The sequence below is a fragment of the Lichenostomus cassidix genome, chromosome W (assembly GCF_008360975.1).
Source record: "Lichenostomus cassidix isolate B80296 chromosome W, HeHo_3.0, whole genome shotgun sequence".
Taxonomy (NCBI): domain Eukaryota; kingdom Metazoa; phylum Chordata; class Aves; order Passeriformes; family Meliphagidae; genus Lichenostomus; species Lichenostomus cassidix.
The window spans coordinates 2,745,950-2,770,423 of record NC_139510.1 but is presented as its reverse complement, the minus strand read 5'-3'; the positions used below and the strand labels follow the sequence as shown (position 1 = coordinate 2,770,423).

The window sequence follows — 24,474 nt, the reverse complement described above, 5'->3', positions numbered from 1 at the left end:
TGATGGGGCAAAAAGACCCATTCCAGGATGTGCAAAGGATCATCCCACTGTTTGTTCCACTGGCCAATGATACCCGTAGGTTGGAGGTCTGGAGCAGTAATGAAAACAGTGATATCAGTAGAGGGATCTACTCGATAAACCTGATGAGCAGAAACAGCGTGCTGCACTTCATTCAGCACTCGTCGCGCCTCAGGAGTCAATTGTCGAGGTGAGTTTAGGTCAGAGACCCCCTTTAAAATATTAAAAAGTGGGGAAAGTTGTGCATTGGTCAGTCCCAAATACGGACGTAACCAGTTGATGATGTCTAGCAACTTTTGGGCATCATTCAGAGTCTTAATAGTTTCTGAGAACTGCACGTCTTGATGCTGTATGGTTCGATCCAAAATTTTGACTCCCAAATATTTCCAAGGAGGCTGTTGTTGAACCTTTTCCGGAGCCACTTGCAACCCATAGGAATGCAAGGCATCGAGCAGTTGAGGCTGTAACCTCCGCAACTCATCCTGGGTGGATGCTGCCACCAGGATATCATCCATATAATGGTAGCAGAGTGCCTCATGAAACTGCTCACAGATTCCGGACAAGGCCTGCGCGACATACCATTGACAGATAGTCAGGCTATTTTTCATGCCCTGAGGTAACACTTTCCATTGAAATCTCTTTACAGGCTCTGCATTGTTAATTGCAGGCACAGTAAAGGCAAATTTTGGTCTGTCATTGGGGTGCAAAGGGATTGTAAAAAAGCAATCCTTCAAATCAACGATCAAGATTTCCCACTCTGTGGGAATCGTTGTGGGTGAAGGCATGCCAGGCTGTAAGCTCCCCATACTTTCCATCACTGCATTAACTTTTCGGAGATCTTGCAACAGTCTCCATTTCCCCGATTTTTTCTTAATCACGAAAACTGGGGTGTTCCAGGGACTGGTAGAAGGCTCAATGTGTCCCTGTTTCAGTTGCTCCTGAACCAGCTGACAAAGGGCGACTAATTTGTCTTTCGGCAAGGGCCACTGTGGTTCCCATATCGGTGTTTTTGTCAGCCATCGTAAAGACAGCGTGGAATATGGTGCGCCCTTGCACACAGTGACCCCTATCAAAAATTTGTCGTGATCCGCACCCCCCAAGCTGCCAACACGTCCCGTCCCCAGAGGTTCACTGGAGCTGGAGTGACATAAGGCCGAATGGAGGCCGTGTGTCCCTCTGGATCCTTCACCAACACAGGTCGCTTACTCAATCGACTCTGCGTTGTTCCCCCCAACCCCACGATATTCAGTCCCACTGGGCACAAAGGCCACGTAGGAGGCCACGAAGCGGCGGAAAGGATCGTTGCATCAGCACCTGTATCGATCAAACCTTGGACTCGAACTCGATGTGGACGTGCTTTTGGCATGATGAGGGTACATGTCATCTGTGGTGACTCATTGGAGATAGATGCAGCCCAGTAGACCTGTGGAAGTCCTGGCAGTTCAGTGCCGTCACCTCCGCCAGCTTGCTGGTCTACCCTGGGAACAGAAGACTCACAAGGCAAAAAGTGAGCAAGATGAGTGTGCGCAGGAATGGTGACAGGAGGATCAGGAGTGGAAACCGTAACATGAATTTGGCCCTCGAAACCAGCATTTATGAACTCTGGAAGAACCAGGATTCCTTGGCTTGTGGCCTCAGGCCCTGCCATAAGCAGTGCACCGGTCCCCAGATCCAGGGAACCGTCCACCTCCAAGGGAACCCTGTGGGCATCATCAGATTCTAAGACGACTGTTGCTACGGTGTAGGCGTTGACTCGGGCTGAGCCTTTGGTGCCTCTTCCACATTGACCGGGTAAGCCTGGGCCATCACCCTGTTCTGGGGGAACTGTTGTGATGGGGGGCAAATCCCCCTTTTTGCACCCCTCATCACGTTTCCCGACAGGGGTTGACCATCTACATGGTACTGTGACCTGCAGTAGTCTGAAGTGTGACCTGGCCTACCACACCTCTTACACTGAGGAGTCTCGGTCCCTGAATTTCCCTTCTTCTCAGAATTATCTTTCTGTTTAGATTTGACCCGTTTTCGTTTGTTCCCAGATTTGGGCTGTTTTTTATCCTGATTAGTGGGTCCCTGATCTGAGGACAAAAATGCAGCCAAGGCAACTTTTCCCTGATTTTCTGACTGCACCCTGGTGCAAGCTCACATCATCTCCTGCACAGAAGGATCCCCCAGTAGGGCATTGATGATCCTTCTACATTCGTCATTGGCATTGTCTCTTGCCAAATGTTTCATCAGGATCTATCTTGTGGACGAATCATCAACCTGCTTTTCCAAGGCTGCTGCCAGCTTCTCAAGAAATGACATGTAAAGTTCAGATTGCCCCTGCCGTATCTGCGTATACCGCGTTTGCGGGGCTACTACCTCAATAGTTTTCAAAATGGCTCCCATACCGAGCTGTTGGGCTTGCTCCAAGATCCGAGGATCCCAGGCAGCCTGAACGTTGGGGTTAGTATAAGGTCCCTTACCCATGAGGACCTCAGCCCCAATCAAGCGCCTAGGGTCCTCGGCAGGCAAGGATGCATTTTTCCTCACCTGATCCTCAACCATCGCTTTCCAATTTTCCTCAAAGGCGCTGTATCGCATTGGGTGAAACAGCACCTGAGCCAGGTACATAATATCAAAAGGAGCAAGCAAATCACTATTTATCACTCTAAGAAGTTGCATCACCACGGGAGAAGACAAGCCAAATGTTGCCACTTTGGTTGCCAAGTCGTTTGTGACGCGCCATGCGATAGTGGAGTGGCTGTTCCTCGTGTCCATGGCATCTGGGCCAGGCACATACACAGGAAAAGCCTGAACGCACCCTTGTGGGAAGCCACCACCATCCGAACCTGCCACAGCAGATTTGCACCCCTCCCTCTGTTTGGGCAACCCAATCTTCCCTATAAGTTCCCAATCCCCCGCCTCCAGCGCACCCCGCTTGACTGTCTCCCAGAACTGCATGGAGTCACGCGGGCGAAAAATCCCTACGCCATTGCGGCATCTCCAAGGATTAGCCAGGACCCAATGCCCTTTCTTTTTCGTCGCCCGCGCGAGCCTCCGCCCAGGAGGAAGAATGCCATCCTCATCACTGTCTGAGTCATCCGAGCAGGGCTTGCAACCAGCACTCCCTATCACAAAGGATGGAGACTGGCCAGAGGCAGCGTCCGCACTAAGAAACTGCGCGGCGACCGGGGTGGGGGAGGGGCAGGAAGACGGCGACGACACTAGCACGCCGCTTGGCGCGCTCGCCAAGCCTGCCGGCACAGCGCCAGCACGCTGCGCCAGGGCTTCAAGTGCCACAGAACCCAGCAGAGGAACTGGCATCTGCCCAGGGCCAAAGCATCCCCGCGCCGCCGGCACCAGACCAGCCACCGGGCCGCCAGGAAGTCCAGACCCCATCCAGGGACCCGGGGGATGGACTCCCGGGCCAGCCCCACATGGACCGTGGGGCTTGCAGGAGCAGACCTCCATCTGCTGCTGAATTTCAGCCACTTTGGCCAGTAAATCATGGAAAAACGAGAGCAGAGGAAAGATCGCCGCGTCCGCCGAGCCGCAGGGAAGCCAGGCCGGCCCCGCACTCGCGGGAACGCCAATCAAAGGCCCTGCAGCGGAAGCACCGCCTGCCGGCGGCTACCCTTCCGGCCCCACGACCGCTCCAGGGAGTGACCCCAACTGCCAGGCTCCAGCCGCAGCCAGCTGCTCGCACGGCGCCTGCCGGGCTCGGCAAAACGCTGGCTTCTCCTGAGCCAGCCGCCGCCCGCGCGGAAACCCCCGCGCCGGCCGAAACCACCGGCAGATCCGGAATCGGAACCTCTGCAGCCGCAAGTGGCTGGCATGCAGCCAGAGCAAGCAGCTGGGACTCCCGGTCCCCCGCAGCACTCCCCATCCCCACCCCGCCAGCCCCCACCGCGCATCCCGGCTGCCCATGGGGGAGGGGCATCCCGGCACCATTCCGCAGGGGAGGAGAGAGTTTCCGAGGCTGCGCACTCCGCGGCGGCAGAGGCAGGGGGACCTGCGCGGCGGCCACGTCAGAGCTGACCCGCGGCCCTCCATTCCTCAACAACCCGGCTAGCTGCTCTGCCGGGTGGACATAAGTGTGCTTAGGTAGATCAGCTGGAGAAACATACTGAGGCCTCGCGGCTGCATCCGCCACCAGGGACGGGACGTCAGAATCCGTCTGGGTCGGCGTGTCCTTCGCGCTCCGCCCCATGGCCGAGAGCAGGGGTCCCACGTCCGTAGAAGCCCACAGCTGCGAGTCACAGAATGCCTGCCCTTCCAAAGCGTCCCAAATGTCTCTCCAAACCCAATGGAAGCGGACCGTAGACCTGTCTCCCCGCATCCACTCCATGGCCAGAGCGCGGCCGACCACGAACCAAAACTCACAGTCCAGCGCCACATCCCAAACGGCCCGGGACACGTGGCCCGCGACCCATTCCAACAAGGCCCGAGCGACCCGTGGCGACCGATCGGACGCAGGGCCATCCTCAGAGACCTCCAGAAAAGCCCGCAAGAGCCCATCCGCAAGAACAGGGGGGTCCATGTCCGTATCAGAATCAGCCATGCCTCAGGGCAGGCAGGGGGGGATTCGGGCCCGGGGGCAAGACTGCTGCGTACCTGCAGTTGCGCGCAGTACACGTCGGTGGTCACCAGATGTCGCTGTTGAGCCGCAGGCAGAGAAAGAAGACCCGGATTCTGAGTGTGGCGTAAAAAAGAGCCTGTTATTATTTAATTCCATCTTATATAGACTTTTCAAAGGTCACCCGGATTGGTCAGTTCGAAGCCTCCCCCTAGGCCTGATTGGCCAGGCCTGAACTGTCCACATCCGAGAAACTGCTTTTAATAACATCCAAACTTTATCTTTGTTTATAAAACACAGGAAGAAACGAGAAAAAGTTCCCATGAGAAAGGTCTGTGCTAACCACACATTGCTTTCCCAGTTTGTACTTTAAAGGTTTGCAAAAATATGCTTTTTCAGATTGGCCAGTTGCCCCTTGAACCATGATATGATCATCCCCCACCAGCATTAAAACTTTATTTAAAACCGAATATGTTGCCCCCGTGTCCACCAAAAATTTTATTTCTTTTACTTTTTCCCCTAGCTTCATTATAACCAGTGGATCCACTAGGGTGGAGTCCTTCGGTCTTCTTCAGTCTTCTTTCACGTGTGTGATGACTCCTTCTTGGCCTCGTCTTCTTTGCTGGTTGTTCTGCTTTCCTTTTGGGCATTGGTTCTTCCAATGACCAAATTCCTTGCAGTTAGCACACTGATCTTTACTTAACTTAGGTGGGCCTTGTCTGGGTGGTCCTTGCCTGGGTGGTCCTTGCTCATGTTTTCCCTTTCTTTCTTCTCCTACTATTGCTACTAACTTTCTCATTCCTTGTTTGTACTCCTCTTCTCGATAACTAAATACTCTCCATGCTTCATTTAATAAGGTCTTTAAGTTTCTCACATCCGCCCCCCAAAGCTTCTGAAGCTTGTGTCTAATGTCCCCTGTAGACCGCCCCAAAAACAAATTTACTATTTGCCATATTCCTACATCAGATTCAGGATCTAATGTAGTGTGGCAACGCACGGCGTGTCTCAGGCAATCTAGGAAGTCAGATGGTGGCTCGGAAGGACCCTGTTTAATTGCATATAAGGCCGAACAATTTATGATTTTAGGAATGGCCCTTTCCATCCCCTTTGCTCCCCATTCCTGGTAATCTTTTAATTTTTGCCTTTCTGCTGGCCTGTTTGGATCCCAGTGTGGATCTTGAAGTGGGAAATAATCTTTTACATCTCGTTGTTGTGTTTTATAAAAGTCCTCTACTAAATCCCCTGCTGTTTTAAAAATTGTTTTTCAGTTTCAGTTAACGCATCCAATAGCAAATGCATATCACTCCAATCTGGATTGTGTTGTTTAATTATAAATCGCAAGCTTTTAGCGGTACTTACTGGATCAGTTTGATAATTTTTGGTTACTTTTCCCCATGCGTCTAGGTCGACTGCAGAAAAAGGTACCTTAATCAGCACTGCTTCTCCCTCTGGTCCTACTGCTTCCCTTAGGGGGGCTTGTAGCTCCTGTTTCCTGGTCCAAGATGCGACAGACAGGGCTGTCTGGGCAAGAGGGAGTTGGAGTCAATGTTCCTTCCGAGTCCACATCTTCCTATCTCCTAGGGGGAGGCTTAAGCAAATTGGTTGAATCCTGTTCTTGCATTTCTTGGTAAACCTTATCTGATTTTATACATCGCTCTCCAATGCTGCAAGAGGAGCAGCAGCTCTTAATTTTTCCCCTTTTGTTTTTGTCTTCCTTTTCAAGGGCTAATACCATAGGGTCGGTGGAAGGTCTAATCCCACAATCTCTTTGCCATTCGGGGTGATTTCGAAGAGAGAAAAACATATCAGCATAAGAGACCTCACCTCATTTTCCTTCCTGTCTTAAAAACAACATTAACTGCAATAGTGTGTTATATTCTAAAGACCCATGTGGAGGCTATCTCATTCTGTCATCTAGCTTGTACAAAGCCCACTACTGAGTTAAAAATTTAATAAGAGTTCTTTTATCTTCTGTGCCTCCACTCCCTGCAATTTCCTTCCAATGTCCTAAAACACAGTCAAGTGGAGTCATTTTAGGAACTTCTTTGCTTTGCCCAGTTCCCATCTTATCTACTTCTTTCTCTTGGTTTTATCTCTCTTCCAGGCAAACCTCTTTTCACACTGCCTTACTGTTTTTTGGGTTTTTTTTCCCCCAATTTTCCTCTTGCACTGACCAGGTTTCAGGAACTAAATGACTCTTTCCACACACTAAGGCAATAACAGCTGCTTCTGACCGCTCTGTCACAATAGTAAGCGCGTCTCTTTCTTTAAGGTTGATGCCTTAAATTGCTAGAAAAAATTTTAGACGCAGACACACAGCATAGGAAAGGGGTTTTACCTTGGTTTAATAGGATCCCAGATGCGCACCGACGAACAAGCAAGCCCCAAAAGCAAGCCCCGACGATATCTCCCATATACAATTTATGGACAGCTTAGATTAGAATACCTATCTAAAAGTCTCCAATAAGAAGTCTAACAAATGAAGTAATTGCCCCCTTATTAAAATTGCCTCCCCTCCAAAAGATTGCTACTTAGTTTACAAAAAACATGTCTCAGTGATGGGGGCCCTGTTCAAGGTTGTGCGTCACGCTTTTGAGATTGTGGGTATGTTTCGTTTTCCCCAAAGAATTCTGAGCAGGGCAAGGGGTACTAGGGTGATAGACATGTAGGGTTAAGATACAGGGAGTAAAAAGTACAGGAACGGGGAAGGGTAAAAGGTTATATATAAAGGATATATATAAAGAGAGTATAAAAGTAAAATAAAAAATACAAAAACCCATCAGGCATCAACGTCTCCACTTTTTATTTCAGCTATTCTATATCGAGCTTGAATTTCAGAATCCTCACACGCTGGACACTACTTTGATCTCAAATGAAAAACGCAATACCACTTTTTGTGACATGCAGCACACTCACACAATGCCCAAACTTTACAGTAATCATTTTTACATTCAGGACAAAAAGGTATTTTTGGCATCAGGCAAGCATCTCATTTATTTCACTCAAAGCCAAGCTGCTATGAGAGAGAGAAAAAAAGGTCAAGATAAATTACTAAGAGGGAGGAAAAAATAAAAAGACAACCACTCTTTGTATACTCCTATTTTCCACTAAATAAATAAACTCAATATTCTCAATATTTTCTAAAATTACACCACTAACAAGGGACTTGGTGTTTTTGTCCACACAAAACTTTTATAATGGTCCAACTTTATTTTCTTTACAATCTGCCCAGTCGTTCTCTGACAGGTCGATAAAAAAAAATATCTCCTAACTCCGCAAGCCTTCAAACCGGACACTGTGTTAAAACTCACTAATCATACTGTGGCGCAGCTGCTGTACTACATCCACATAAAGCCAAAGGTCCAGGGGCTATGCTCTTTTGATGTAGCCACTGGGAAAAAAAAACCCAGTATCTCCTAACTGGCCGCAGTATAAAGTTTTTTTTAATTCACTTACCACTACAATTTCAATCAACTGCATGCATTCACCCAAAGCTTTATAACAACTTTAAACAATTACACACAACATACCCTTACCCTAACACAACAATAAACACTTATTACAACACAACAAACACTTTTTGCAAGCACAACAACAAATTACAACAAAAATTCCAAAAACCCACACCCATATACCAAAGCTAATAATTCACAACCATATCCAAATATTAACTAATCCCTCACTTGCTTCACAAATGCAAACTATTTAATCTGCATCTCATACACACATACACACACAAACACACCACCTGTGTTAACAACAGTTCAAAGTAGTTTCCTTTCAAACCAGTTTCCTTTGGGATTCACTCGATCCACCACCAGGATCGCTAGCAGCCGCCCTATCAGTCAGCGAATTCCCCCCCCCCCCGCCAGCTAAGGACAGCAAATTACCTAGCCGGTTCCTGGTTCCCCTAGCCGGTTGCTTGCAAGCTCAACCCACTCAGGGATGACGCTGCACACAGAGACGTCTCTCTGTGACTTAGCAGCAGCCCTAGCCACACATATACGACTTACAGGCTTCCCTATACCCAAAACACATACCGTTTCTCTGCCGTATCAGATGGTCGTTGTCTGCCCCTGCAGTGAGTGGCCGAGGAGCGGAGTTCCTCCAGGAAAATCCCGGGGCACGCCTTAGGATGTCAGCCCCTCAGTCAATCATGCAGCCAGGCAAACCTTGTCCACCTGGGGTGCCAAAAATGAGGCGCAGATTGACTCCACAACTCCAATAGTTATGAAGTAGGTATGCATTTATTCCAGCTGGGGTGCAAGGGGGGTAGCCCCTCCAGAGATGCACACCGTCAGCAGCACTTCACTTAGTTTATATTAGATTACAGGTTACATATGCATGAAGTTACACAATGCTCCTATACATATTCATTATCTATCCCCGCTTCGTATTATAAGTTCAAAGTTCATTTAAATATGCTTGCACAAGCGCAGTGTCACAGATTAATTGTGGGCAAGCGTCCCAAATGATTAATGAGGGATGAAGTCAGTAGTCTTCCTCAGGATGAACTCTTCACCCTGTTCCCTTGCGCATGCTCCCTTGGTTCTTGGTCCAAGTCCAAGCCTGAGAACTAACTTGTACCAGTTCTGGGGTCCGAGAGCAGGATGTTTGGTTACACTCAGTAGTTTTTCTCAATTATTTGGCTCTCTTCTCTATATCCTCCCCGATACTAGGTAGGCACAAAATCATTAAGCAAATAATACATTGTCTTCAGCAAGCAAATCTTAGTAAATCATTATCCAATCTCTGGCCTTCTAAATCAGTTCAAAATTTATTATTATTATCCAGCTTCTAGTTCTCTTAAATTAATAAATTCTAGCTCCCCCTAAATCACTAGGTGCCAGCACAGAGTGAGGTCAGGGACTGGGTTTTCTTCTGTCTCTCCTGTTGAGGCTCTTCCACTTAGTGTAAATGAGTATTCACTGTATCAATATTTGATAAGAGCCAGAGGTTATTGCCCAGTCCAACAGCTTTAGAAGAGAGATTGACCTTCTTGGAGGTTACCATGCAACATTCCAGCCTTTACCAATGGGTAGGAGAGGGTCTGATCCTGGGTTCCCATAATAATCCTAGCCCTGGATTCAGAGAGGCTTCTACCTCCAATTCAAGACTCAGTTCATTAGAAAAACATGGAAATGTTTTACAAGTTGAACTTGAGAAGGGGTGATGGTTGACAAGGTGGGTGAATTTAACAGTTCCAGAAAAACTTAGGAATTAACTAGAACTCTGCAAAAAGCTGCAGTGGCAGAAATACAGGAAACCTATGTACAACCGTTAGATGGTGAAAGGTTCTTGACTGGACAAGACCCTGACCAACTAAATGTAACTTCAAAATTGGCCCTATTTTGAGCAGGGGGAATCTACCAGATGACCATCAGGGTCCCCTTACAGTCTTTGACCAATTTAAGGTGTAAATGAGACCATATGCTAAAGTCAATAGTATGGTTTTTTGTTTAGCAGTAAATGTCAGAGAGATAGGAAAAGGGGGGGGGGAAGAAAGAGTAATAGAGAAACAGATTAAGAAGTAGAAAAAATATTACCACTCCATAGATTCTGTTGATGTCCCATTGTTCCTCTTCTTCTAGTCTTCATGGTGATTGCAGCCTTGTCGAAGGGGTTGTTGCAGACTGTATCCATCAAGTGGTGGGGGAAAGTCTCCACAAAACACCATGTCCATGCAGTTTATATTATGCTGAGGCTAGGTGGGAACACCCCCTCTACCTCTCCTGGATGATGTAATATAGGATCATGAGACATTTCATGAGTCTTTGACATCTAGAGATGTTGCATCTGTCTCTTATGTCAGTGTAGTTAAATCAGTCATGGCCCATTATAGCCCATCAGCAGAGATGAGTACCTTCATCCTATGTCCTGGTACTTCAGAAGGGAGTTTTCACAGCTGAGTCATTATGTAAGGGAGGACATTGGCATGATAAGAAGGACTATCCCACTTTGTGGATTTGCCTCTTATCAGCCCTTATCTGGAAACCCAGTTTGTAGCCTCAAGTGTGAATGTTCTTCTGCACCTGGGAGGCCACTCTGTGCATCACTATCAAAGCACCCAGCCTATTCTTTGAGTCATTAGCCCAAATAATCCAGTCTCACAGCACCTGGGCTGCTAGTGGTCAAATGTTTGAGTCATTATTCTCTAGCAGTCCAGCCTCTCACAAGGACTGAGCACTGGAACAGGCTGCCCAGAGAGGGTGTAGAGTCTCCTTCCCTGGACATATTCAAAAGCTGCCTGGACACAATCATGACTAACATCCTCTAGAGCACCCTGTTTCAGCAGGGAGGTCAGACTAGATGCCCTCCAGTGGTCCCTTCCAACCTTAAACCATTCTGTGATTCTGTGATAGTGTCAAATACTGTAATAATCACAATTGGTAGTAGTCACAAATCATCTAAATAGGTATAATTTTGCACAATTGAAGCAAATTAAGAAAATTATCAAAGACTTCAGTTGTTCTCTGGAGAGGGTCCTGAGAAGGGCAACAGAGCTGGTGAAGGGTCTGGAGCACATGTTCTATGAGGAGTGGCTGAGGGAGCTGGGGGTGTTTAGCCTCGAGAAGAGGAGGGTCATGGGAGACCTTATCGCTTGCTACAACTCCCTGAAAGGAGGTTGTAGCCAGGGTGAGGCAAGGATTAACTCCACAACTCAAATAGTTATGAAGTAGGTATGCGTTTATTTCAGCTGGAGGTGCATGGGGGGTAGCCCCTCTGAAAGCATGCATGCCTCAGCAGCACTTCGCTGGGTTTATATTAGGTTACAGGTTACATATGCATGAAGTTACACAATGCCCCTATATGTCTTCATTACCTATCCCCGCTTCATATTATAATGAGCTCAAAGTTCATTTAAATATGCTCACGCAGGCACAATGCCATTTGATTAATTGTGGGCAAGGGTCCCGGTGGTCTGGGGGAAGTTGGGAGGAAGTAACCAAGGTACTCTTCGGGATGAACTCTTCACCCTGTCTCCTTGTGCATGCTTTCTTGGTTCTTGGTCTGAGTCCAAACCTTAGAGCTGACTTGAACCAGTTCTGGGGTCCGAGATCAGGATGTTCAGTCACAGTGACTAATTTTTATCAATTATTTGGCATTCCTTTCTATATCCTCCCTTTTGCTAGGCAGGCACAAAAATCATTAAGCAAATGATATATTATTTTCAGCAAGCAGCTCCTAGTAAATTATTATCCAACCTCTGGCCTCCTAAATCAGTTCCAAAAAATTATTATCCAACTTCTAGCACCTTAAATCAAGGTGAGGGTCAGTCTCTTCTCTCAGGCAACTAGCAATAGGACAAGAGGACATAGTCTGAAGCTGTGCATGGGGAGGTTTAGGCTGGACATCAGGAAGAAGTTCTTCACAGAAAGGGTGATTGGATATTGGAATGGACTGCCCAGGGAGGTGGTGGAGTCACCATCCCTGGAAGTGTTTAAGGAAAGACCAGACGTGACACTTAGTGCCATGGTCTAGTTGACATGGAGGTGTTCAGTCATAGGTTGGAATTGATGTCAAAGGCTTTTTCCAACCTAATTGTTTCTTTGATTCTGTAATGCTCAGTGGCATATAAAGCTGAGCAAACTGTTATTACTCTTCAATCTAGTAAGGCTTTCTGATTACTATCTGTTATTGGTTATTGCTTGTTCAAGCCAGCATTGGTGAAATAACAAAGAGAAGTCCAAGGGCAATCAAATGGGATTTCAAGGTCTTGGGACAATTGGTTGAAGGATCAGGAGCACAGGTAGTGATTTCCTTGATCCTTCTGGTAACAAGGAATAATATTGGTAGGAATAGGCAGATACGTCAGGTCAATGTATGGCTCCAAGGCTGGTGTATTCAGAAAATTTTTTTGTTCTTTGGCCATGGGATGATCTATTCAACACTTGGTCTACTGGCACCTGATGGAATGCACCTTTCTCAGAGGGGAAAAAGGGTTCTAGCACAGGAGACAGCAGAGCTCATTAATAGAGCTTTAAACTAGCTTGGAAGGGGGAAAGGGGCAAAAACCAGGCTTGCTAGTGATGATTGATAGGGTAGTGTGACTAGCACAGGTCTTTCTCGTGAGAACATTTTGCTGTGTTTTATAAACAAAGATAAAGTTTGGATGTTTTTGCAAACAGGGTCTCAAGATTTGGGCAGTTCAGGCCTGGCCAATTAGGCCTAGGGGGAGGTTTTTGACTGACCAATCTGGGTGACCTGTGAAAAGTCTATATATATGGAAATCAAAATAATAAAGTTTCCTTTTCCTTCTTGCCACTGAGAACTGGGTTCTTTACTCTGCTAGCAGCTCAACAGCGACAGGGTAGTGTGCCAAAACTTGAGAAATTGAGTGCTAGTGACATCCCTCAATCTGCTCCATGGGGTGTCAGCTACTATGAACCACACCTGAAATGTTTCTACACTAATGCACACAGCATGAGGAACAAACAAGAGGAGCTCAAAGCTTTGGCCCAGTCCCAGAGATTTGACAACACTGGCATAAGTTAAACCTGGTGGGATGAGTCCTATGACTGGAGTGCCATGCTGGATGGCTACAGGCTTTTTAGGAGGGATAGGCAGGGAAGACAAGGCAGGGGGTGGCATTGTATGTAATAGAAGGGTTAGAATGTATGGAGCTCACAGCTGGCAATAGCACAGTTGAGAGCTTCTGGATAAGAATCAACAGGCAAACAAATAATGCAGATGTCACTGTGGGAGTCTACCATAGACCTCCTAGCCAGGACAATGACACTGATGAATTAGTTTACTCTGAGGAACTAAGGGATGCTTTCAAGTCAACTGCCCTTGTCTTTATGAGGGACTTCAACTTGCCAGAAGTCAAATGGGAGCATCACACAGTTGGTGCAACCTGGGCAAGAAGATTCCTAAAAAAAAAACCTGGATGACAACTTTATGGAACAGGTCCTAAGGAAGCTGACTCTGAAAGATGCCCTACTTGATCTGCTGCTTGTCAACAAAGTGGATCTCATGAGCGAAGTGGTGATTGGCGGCCGTCTTGGTCACAGTGATCATAAAGTGATCGAGTTTAAAATCTTTGTTGACAGGAGGAAAAGTGCCATCAAAACCTCAACTCTGGACATGAGACCAGACTTCAGGCTGCTCAGGGAACTAGTGAGTAAGGTCCCTTGGAAAAATGGTTTTGCAGGTGCTGGGGTACATCAGTGCTAGTTGCCTATAAACATCACCTCCTAAAGGCACAGGAACAGGCAATTCCCAAATGTTGGAAGTCAAGCAGGTAAGGCAGAAGGCCAGCTTGGCTGAACAGGGATCTTCTCTAGAAAATAAGGTAAAAAAGGAAGTTGTATGCCCAGTGGAAGCAAGGTCAGGTGACATGAGAAGAATACAGAGATGCTGCTCAGCACTGTAGGGACAAAATCCATAAGGCCAAGGCTCAATTGGAGTTGAACGTGGGCAGAACCATGGCGGACAATAAAAAGAGCATTTTCAAAAGCATTAATGACAAAAGGCAGTGTAGAAATAAGATCTGCCTGTTACAGGATGAGGATGGTGTCAGAGGTTGGGGGCATTGGAATTTTTTCTCCATCCCTGTCACTAAGGAACAAATATCTGGGTGATTAGAGCCATCAATTCTTTTGTAAGAGACAAAAGCCTGTGGCTAGGTGGGGCAAGGGGAAGAGGCATGCCGGCCATTGGGACCGGCACTCGTCTGTCGGACACCAGGAAGAAAGCTTTTGCTTTTGCTTCTGGCTGCAGATCCAACTGTGCTCTGCCTTCTTCTTCTGGCTGGGTGAGCTTTTGGCTGGGGAAAAGTGTGGGACACAACCCTTTTCCCTGCCGGGAACGCGCACCTTTCCTGGCTGCGTTTTGCCTGCAGCTGCGGGGGAGTCCGGCTGTCCCTGCCGCCCTCCCTGTTTTCGCCACACGAGACCGCAGCGTCTGCTGTAACTGCACAGTCCCTGCTACCTCGCTGGCTAGCCCGGGGCAGAGCCAGCCCCTGCCCCCTGCCGCCCCGCTCGCCGCTCCGAGCTGCCTGCCTGCCTACTTTTCAGCCTTTTCCGCCATTACCAGATGTGTGAGGCTGACCTGACCCTGCGCCACAGCGCCACCTGCAGCTGCTCGGGAGTCATCGCACCTGCCCTGCCTGGCTGGGAGCTCAACAGCGCCCCTGCTGCTTTTGACTGTGATTACACCAAGTGGGAAACTGCTCAGCAGCTCAGACATCTGCTATTGGTTTTCTGGTTCTATTTGTTGTTGTTATTCTTGTTATTGCTTGTTTACTCTGCTATAGATACTAGTAAAGAACTGTTATTCCTTTTCCCATACCTCTGCCTAAAAGCCTTTGATTTCAAAATTAAAATAATTCAGAGGGAAGGGAGATCACATTCTCTATTCTAAGGGAGGGTTCCACCTCTCTTAGAAGACACCTGTCTTTCAAACCAAGACAGGATGGTCACCTCACAAACAGGGACATGGACAAGGCAGAGGTGTTAAATGCATTCTTTTCCTCTGTCTTCAAAATGGATGAAGGACCAAGGGGGTCTCAGTGCTCTGAGCTGGAGGACTATGACTACAAGAATGATCAACTCCCAGTTGACCTTAAACTTGTGCTGCTCCAGCTAAATCCCTACAAATCTGTGAGGCCTGATGGGATTCATCCAAGAATCCTCAAAGAGCTAGTTGATGTCATCACAAGGGCTCTCTCAATGATTTTTGAGCGGACTTGACAATCTGTAGAGGTCCCAGCTGACTTGAAACTGGTGAATGTTGTCCTGATTTTTAAGACGGGCAAGAAGGAGGACCCCAGAAACTACAGACCTATCAGTCTCCCTTTGGTGCCTGGTAAAATCATGGAAAAGATTATTCTGGGAGGTATTGAAAAACACCTGGAGGACAATGCAGCTAAGGTTCCACAGGGCTCCATCCTCAGCCCAGTTGTCTTCAACATCTTCATTAATGACTGGGATGCAGGACTTGAAGGAATACTAAGTAAGTTTTCCGACGACACTAAATTGGGAGGAGCAGAGAGGCTTTGCAGAGAGACCATAAAAATTAGAGAGATGGTCAATGAAGTTTAACAAGGCAAGTGCTGAATTCTGCACCTGGGACAGTGTAACCCTGGTTGTGTGTATGGACTGGGGAATGAGAGGCTGGAGAGCAGTGCTGTGGAAAGGGACCTAGGGGTCCTGGTCGACAGCAAGTTGAATATGAGTCAGCAGTGCCCTGGTAACCAGGAGGGCCAACCATGTCCTGGCATAAGGCACAGCATCGTCAGCCAGTCAAAGGAGGTGATTGTCCTGCTCTGCTCTGCACTTGTGAGGCCTCACCTTGAGTTCTGTGTGCACTTTTGGGTAGCATAATATAAAAAAGACATCAAGCTATTAGAGAGTGTTCAAAGGAGTGCCACAAGGATGGTGAAGGGTCTGGAGGGGAAGCCATATGAGGAGCATCTGAGATCACTTGATCCATTCAGCCTGGAGAAGAGGAGACTGAGGGGAAGCCTCATTGTGATCTTCAACATCCTCATGAGGGGAAGCAGAGGGGCAGGTACCAATTTCTTCACTGTGGTGACCAGTGAGAGGGCTCAAGGAAATGGCATGAAGCTGAGTCAGGGGATGCCGAGAAACGGAGGCTTGACAATCCAATATGAATTTACCACAAGCTTCAGTTTATTAATTTACAGCAGACAATTTTATAGTGTAGTTAACTAACTCATGCATATTCTGTAATCATACAATACTATTGGTTATATATTTCCACGCCCTAAGTTTGGCTACTTGCCTTAACATGTATCTATGTTTACCTATAATGCCTGATTTCTGCATATTTGTTGCCAATTAACGCATTCTCGACTGCTCCTACGATCTCCATGTTGAAGGAAAGTCATGGTGACCTTAGATCGCTGATTGGACGAAGGTATCTAATTAATAGTTGGCTGAATATGGCTATTGTTAAGAAGCGGCTTGTTAATAAGCAATCTATCTACATCTGCGTGTCCCTTCTCTAGAAGCCAGCTTTCCACAATTCCCCTGTTTTCTTTACGCGTTTGTGCGAGCCAAAGCTGATTCACTGTCTGTGATAATGATTTTTTCAAACATTGCAAAGCACAAGGTAGAATAACAGCTATGCCAACAAGGACAAGTAAAATCACTAATCCTACTTGCAAGATATAGCAAAGCCATCCCGTTATACCCCAGTCACCCCATGGAATTCCGAATAGGCCATCAAAAACCCGAGACGGTTTATTCCATAGGCCTACTTCATCATTGCAGTTTGCATCCAAAGTAAGACTGCGTCTCTTTCTGGACCGCATTAAATTGGTTGCAGTGGTTTTATTCATGGCAAGTAGAGTGAGTTTGCCCAAATAACATGGTCCCCCATAAGCACCTTTCGGAACTCCCTGCCATGCACGGTCTCCACAAATGAGAAATACACCTGATGGAAGGGCAAGGGCACTTTTATTGGCCCAAATTTGTATATAACCACTGCCCCGGCCATAACTTCCATGTGGACCACATTGGGCAGAGATGTTAGCATATTCTGCCGTATGGGGAGTCAACCAGGTACTGTTAGGAATCACTATGGGGCTACCAAAAGTTATGCAGCCTGTTTCATTGCCACTTGCATTAAGAGCTCGGCTCCCCAAGAGATCCAACTCCTGAGGATCCCATGGCAATGAGGTATTAAGACCCGACAACAAGAGAGCAGTACAATGGCTAACATTGGCAGCTCGTGAGCAGTTGTTAGTTGAAAACCGTGCAAAGCTAGTATTATCAAAGCCTGGGATACCAAGTAAGCATGTGCGAAAAGGGTTAGTGGCTGATGCAAGCGCAAGGCAAAAAGCACTAGTACGTGTCTGATTTGCCCAGGTGACCCACAAATTTTTCCTGGGCTCAATTGAATGGAAGGGACTATTGGCGTTTGCATCGGTAGCATCTGCCAGAACAACCCCTAATATGCACAGTATGCACAGGAGCAAAACGCCTTTTAGTGTGTTCCCATTCATGTTCTCTGATAACCCAATACTTTGGGATCCTTTCTAAAGCCCAATCGGTGCACACTGCTCTCAAAATTTGAGACCCAGAGTTTGATGTTGCCCAATTTACTGCATCTTGGGCCTCCCAACATAACCAGGCTATAAATTTTTGCTCTTCAGATTCAAATAATTGCAAACCTTGCCAATCAGGCAGCCCTGTAAATGCAGCTAAAGCTTGTTGCAGCCTGTTATGTGCAAAGTCAATTCGAGTTATGCGTGTATTAATGCAAGCCAAACAACAAGTATTATACACTTCTTGATGGACCCACCACCGTTTCTTACAAATACCACACTTAATAAGTAACCCTGCCTGACACCACAGATTAGCACAATTTCTACAAGGGTATCTATTCAGGTAAGGGGGTACAGAGCCTAATCTATTTATAATATCTCTTAATTCTAATAAAGTCTGCCAACGCTCGACTGGAACCCCAGCTCGCCGCAAGATAGGATCAAGAGCACAATGTAGAAGCCGAATCAGTCGTGGTGTTTCATCGATCGGCGGTATCGGGGGCACCTGTAGCCGTGCCAGGTTGATCAAGTGCAGGCTTCACCCAGCGGCTAGGAACCCAAAGGGGGCTTATGGAGGAAGATACACAAAAATAACCTCTGCCAGAATATATGACCTCTACTGGACCCTCCCAGATGCCTGTTTTGGGGTCCTTATATAGGACCTTCATGCGTGGTACCGGTGGCTGTGCCACTCCTTTGTGATGAATTAAGATAGGTGGTAAATCCTGATCTCCAAATATACACAGATGATTTAGCACAAACAGGGTTTTAGAAAGCCTTTCTCTACTATCTGAGACCTCCTTATATTTTGCCAGGTAACCCTTTATTGTTGCATTTGCTCGTTCTACCATTGCCTGCCCCATTGGGGAGTGAGGAATTCTTGTAGTATGTTTTATATCCCAAAGTTACATGTATTTTTTCACCAAGGCACTACAATAAGCTGGTCCATTGTCTGTTTTGATAGCTTTGGGTTTGCCCAATACGGCAAAGCAACTAGTAAGGTGCCTTATAACATCCCGGCCTCTTTCACCAGGCTGTAATGTTGCCCATATCATGTGGCTGTATGTGTCAATGCAAACATGGACATATTTTAATCTACCAAATTCAGGGGAATGTGTTACATCCATCTGCCATAACTCATTAGCTTGTAACCCCTTGGGGTTCACTCCCATACCCAAACCAACACCCTGGTTATGAAAACTACAAATAGGGCAGGCCCGCACTATGGCCCTGGCTTCTGCCAGTGGAATTCCAAAACCCTTATGGAGACCCCTTGCATTTTGATGAAAGTTCATATGTGCGTGGCGGGCCCTCTCAAAGGAAGATACTAGAGCTTCTGCCACCGCTACCAATCGGTCCGCTCTGGCATTGCCTTCTCCAAGGCCCTCTGACCACTGATGACTTCTTATATGCAACACGGCATATGGGTCAGTCCTTTGGCCAATGGTGCGTTTAAGCACCATCAATAGTTCCGCAAGTCGGCGTTTTTGTACATCCTTAACCATTGCTTCCTCAATTCTGTTAGCAATGTCTGCGACATAGAGAGAATCTGTGACGATGTTAACAGGTTGGTCTATCCAGTTGGTAAAGACCCAGACCACTGCTGATAGTTCCAAGGTTTGTAAAGAGTCCTCCGATGTTGCAGGAATAATTTTGTGTTGCCATTGCTTCTCCTCCATCCATGTCGCAGCAGCTTTACGGGAGCGTTTGCCAGCATCTGTATAAACAGTCACTGCTCCTGAAAGCGGAGAGGATGACCGCAATGGCTTTATTAGCCATCGGTGATTAGACATCCATGCCAGCGTAGAAGGCTGGAGAGGTCGGATACTGATGAGGGTTCCCTCTTCCAGCAACGCTGCCTGAAGATCCATAGAATTTTGTAAGTACCAGTTCAGGTCATCCAGCTTCAGTGGTACTTATATTTCCCCTGGCGATGTTCCTTGGATCTCCCTTATCCTTTGGCGGCCACGTTTGATAGGATTTGCCATTGTAATTATGTTTTCCTGAATCGTTTTTCGTGGTTGAAGGGGTGGTGCTACCCATTCCAGCACCAAAACATTGCAATCCTCATTTGTGGTGGGGGTATTTTCCCCCGTTTTCTTTTTATGCTGAGTGATGGCACCCAAAAGGTATTGAGGGCCAGTTAGCACAGTGATATTTAGTGGCACATCAAGTAGACGACGCGATGTATGATTTTGTACAACACGTTCTGAGATAGTCTGGTGTCCTAGGTTGCAATATTGATGTAGTTAAGTATTCTATTACCACCAGCTGTGGGCCATTAGCTGCTATCACCCACTCCGGATGACAGGCAATGGGCCATCCGTTAGCTATTATCACTTGCTAACGACCCACCCCGCATGACAGGCAATGGGCCATCAGGGACCCACCATGTGACTCATGGACTTATCTCATCCCATTGTGAGATGCTCTGCCCAGGAGGGAGGAGCCAGGTGTTCCCACCTGGATATAACCTGGCCTTGGAACTGCCTGAGCTAGCCCTGTCTACTGGGTTCCCGGAGGACAAGAGCTACCACTGAATCTTCAGCTGGAGACTAGACCTTCACAGGATCACTGCTTCAACTGGACTACTTCAGTCGGACTGCTACCACCACCCTAACAGGGTGTTAGGTTGTATCTGACTTTGTCAGTGCTTTTCCTTGTATTATTTCACTTTTTTTTTAAATTTCAATCTTGACTTGTGATCTCCCACTGGTTTGTTTTCAAGCCAACACATCTGGATCGCTGCCTGCTGTGCTGTAGAGAGGGTGACTTTTGTAGCTGGCTCAGTGCCTTTCAGTAGAGGCCGCAGAACATTCAACAGTTCATTAGGAATACCAATGACAGGACGAAGCCATTGTAAGTCACCCATCAGTTTCTGAGCATCATGTAGGGTTTGGATGTTTGTGTGAATTTGCAGTTTTTGAGGACGAACCTGATGGTCTGTTATCGTCCATCCCAAATATTGCCATGGTGATGTGTTCTGTACCTTTTCAGGGGCGATTGTAAGGCCCTGAGCACACAAGTGATTAGTCAGGGTATGTAACTGATCTGCAGTAAAAGGTGCGCTCTGTGCCAGTAATATATCATCCATGTAGTGATAGATGATTACTTCTGGCCAGGCCGTCCGGAGAGGCCTGAGAGCAGCATCCACATAGAGTTGACAAAGTGTCGGTGAGTTCCGCATTCCCTGTGGTAATACAGTCCATTCAAAACGCTGTGCTGGTGCCTCATGGTTAATTGAGGGCAGCGTAAAAGCAAAACGCTGCATGTCATCTGGATGTAGTCCAATGGTGAAAAAACAGTCCTTTAAGTCCACAACAAGTAGAAACCATTCATCTGGTAGCATGCTGGGATTGGGGAGCCCTGGTTGTAAGGCTCCCATTTGGGCCAAAACATCACGGCCTACTAAAGCATTTACTCCTGGGGGAAGTGGTAACAACTGTACCACACAGTCCACAACTTTGTCATCTATGGTAATTTTTAAACGTGGTGACCGACGAGCCATGGTGATACCTCCTACACCAGAAACAGTAGCTCCAGATGCATATGCTGGCCAGTGAGCAGGCCATTTGTTTTCATCCAGTACCGTGACACCAGCTCCAGTATCCAAAAGTGCTGATAATTGTATCCGATGGCCAGAATATTCCAAAGATATCCGTTTTTGTGGACGTTGCTTCAAATCCACTGTTAGCATAACCGCAGGGCTTGTGGAGCCAAAACCTCCTGTTCCTCGATGAGGCCGATCAGATGGACCTTGAGCAACTGTGGTATAGGGATCACTTGAGCAATTTTAGATCCAGCAGGAATATGAATAGGTGGATGAAATGTCCGAGCCATAATGTCAATTGTACCCTGAAAATCAGCATCAATTAATCCAGTTAAAATGTCCAGTCCTTTCATGGTTGCAGATGAACGCCCGATCAAAAGTGCACCAACAGGTTGTCCTCTGATTACAATTAGTCCTGTAATTCCAGTAGGTATCTGCTTGGGGGAGGTATCCACCAAGGTAATGTCTACTGCGGTTGCCAGGTCCATCGCAAGGCTCCCGACGGTGGCTGGTTAACAGGTAACTGGCTGTAAGAAGGCTGGAGTGGTTGGTTGCAAAGCGGCTGAAATTGGGCGGGCGCAATTTTTTGTGTCACAGTCCCTTTCGTGCTCCGATTCCTGTTTCCCTGGGATCTCCGACAAGCTGCAGAGTTGTGTGACGTAGACTGGCACTGAGAACACCACACTGCTCCAGCAGGGCAGTTTTGCCGTAAGTGCCCTGGCTGTCCACAGCGAAAACAATGGAGCTTTGTTTTTTGAGATGCTGGAAGTAGCCTTGGCTGCCGGAGGGGTGTGAGTGCGCCGAGGACTTGATTTTGAGAGGATTCTGCCTGCGCTTTTAATCCCTCCCCCAGCTCCTTAATAGCATTGATCAACATAGCCTGACTGTCTATAAGGAACTGTGAAGCTTTCTCTAAAAGGTCCTCTATGGACCAATTCTCTGGCACGATCATGATAAGATTTCTGACTGTCCCATTTCCATTTTGCAATACACACTGCTTTAACATAGTCCCTTGCATGCATTCTGCCATTCCTGCTGTTTTCACCGCTGCAGCTATCTTATCTATAAAAGACCCCAGCGGCTCATCCCACCCCTGCTTGATGGACATATATGACGGGACGCCTCCGGGGGCTTTTATTTTATCCAGAGCATTCCGAGCTAAATCCATAGACTCTCTAATCTTGTTTGGTCCCAAGAGTGCCTGATCCTCACTTCTTAGATAAGGACCTAACCCCATCAATTAATTTAGAGTGACTCCATGCAGCGGGTCACCTGGTGCGCGCTGCACAGCCACCGACTCCTGGCAGCATGCCTGCCAATGAGCATTAAATAGCAGAGACTGATGTTGAGTAAGTATTAATCGTGCAATGCCCTTGATATCGTTGGGGAGCAGAAGTCCTGATCCCCAGATATAATCTAGCATTTCTCTAGTAGGCTCTCCCTGAATTCCGAATTCACTCACGGTAGCTCGCAACTGAAATAAGATTTTCCAGTTTAGGGTTAAAATAGAAGCAGTGAGCCCTCCCCGCTCTTGGCTGTAAATTACTGGCAACGCCCCCAACATCTCAGTCGCAGCTTCCACGTCACCCTCCTGACCCGCTTGTGAGGTAAATAGCCTCCAATAAATTTCATGCTGACACGCAGCCCCCAAACCGGCACCACCGGGACTGGCCAGACCCCCGGTAGGCGGAAGTTCGGGGCTCCCCAAACTGGGTGACTGAAAAACTGCCCTGTGAGATACTGGGTCAGAAGACTCGATCGGAGCGGAAGGCTTCACCGCATCCTCAGAGGGTTCAGCAAATGGATTAGTAGGGGGAATATGTACTGTGTTTGTTAATGGGGGGAGCGGCCATGATCGCTCATTACCTTGCCCTGAAGTAGACGGGGGAGGTGGACTCAGCCGCTCAGAAGAAGCCCTAGCCGCCCTCTGTTCTGCCTGATACTGATACAGAGCCTTACTAGCTATCTTCCACACTTTGCCTAGTTTTTTCCCAGCCTTATCATCTTCAAGAATAGCATCCCTCAACTTATCCCCCACTTTCTGCCATTCATCACGATCAAAAATGCTGTTAGGGTCAATAAAACAACCTTTAGCCAACCCCCATGCTGTCAACGCCACTAAATCACTCTTTATATCCTTACCCTTAATCCCCCGCTTTTCTAAAAAGCAATAAAACACATCAAAAGTGGCTTGTCTCTCCATGGCGCACTCACTTTTTTCACCCTCCGAGATGTTCGGCCACTCTTCCTCTCTGGTGCGTGCAAAATAAATGTCGCAAGTCCGGCAGTGTCCAGATCCCGTCCTGATTGACGGTCGTCCTGTACGTGCGCTCACTGCTTTGATCCTCCGGGGTGTTTCGGAGCCAGATGCCTGGATTCTCAGCCGTAGCCACGCTGTTCCCCAAGAGGTCCAGCCAGACGGGGAGCAGGACCCTTGTTCGTATCACGTCGGGGGTCACCATTTGCCGAGAAACGGAGGCTTGACAATCCAATATGAATTTACCACAAGCTTCAGTTTATTAATTTACAGCAGACAATTTTATAGTGTAGTTAACTAACTCATGCATATTCTGTAATCATACAATACTATTGGTTATATATTTCCACGCCCTAAGTTTGGCTACTTGCCTTAACATGTATCTATGTTTACCTATAATGCCTGATTTCTGCATATTTGTTGCCAATTAACGCATTCTCGACGGCTCCTACGATCTCCATGTTGAAGGAAAGTCATGGTGACCTTAGATCGCTGATTGGACGAAGGTATCTAATTAATAGTTGGCTGAATATGGCTATTGTTAAGAAGCGGCTTGTTAATAAGCAATCTATCTACATCTGCGTGTCCCTTCTCTAGAAGCCAGCTTTCCACAAGGGGAGGTGTAGGTTGGATATCAGGAAAAGGTTCTTCACCCAGAGCATGGTTGGGCACTGGAACAGGCTCCCCAGGGAAGTGGTCACAGCACCAAGCCTGTCTGAGTTCAAGAAGCATTTGAACAATGCTCTCAGGCATATGATGTGATTCTTGGGGTGTCCTACACAGGGCCAGGAGTCGGACTCGATGATCCTGATGGGTCCCTTCCAACCCAGCATATTATATGATTCTATGATTCTATGATTCTCCTTGTTTTCTATGAGCATTGATATTTCTTTTGCAATAATTCTAGCCAATAAGTTCTTGGGGGTGAGGGGTGGGGTATCGTCTTACTAATCTATCTCTCTGCTATCACCTTGTTGATGATGAGTGTTCTGGTTTTGGTCAAGGACAGGGTTAATTTTTTGCAATAGCTGAGAGTGGGCAAGGCTGAGGAGGTGTGGCCAGACCCCTATGTTGAT

The 24,474-nt window shown here is 47.3% G+C and overlaps 1 protein-coding gene and 1 pseudogene across 2 annotated transcripts in view; one reads left to right on the top strand and one right to left on the bottom strand.

Moving 5' to 3' along the window:
• The window catches only part of LOC146425317 (homer protein homolog 1-like), a 327,102-nt gene that overhangs the window by 282,990 nt on the left and 19,638 nt on the right, over window positions 1-24,474 (top strand). The gene's annotated exons all lie outside the window — the stretch shown is intronic.
• Window positions 21,282-22,705, bottom strand: LOC146425318 (endogenous retrovirus group K member 5 Gag polyprotein-like; annotated as a pseudogene).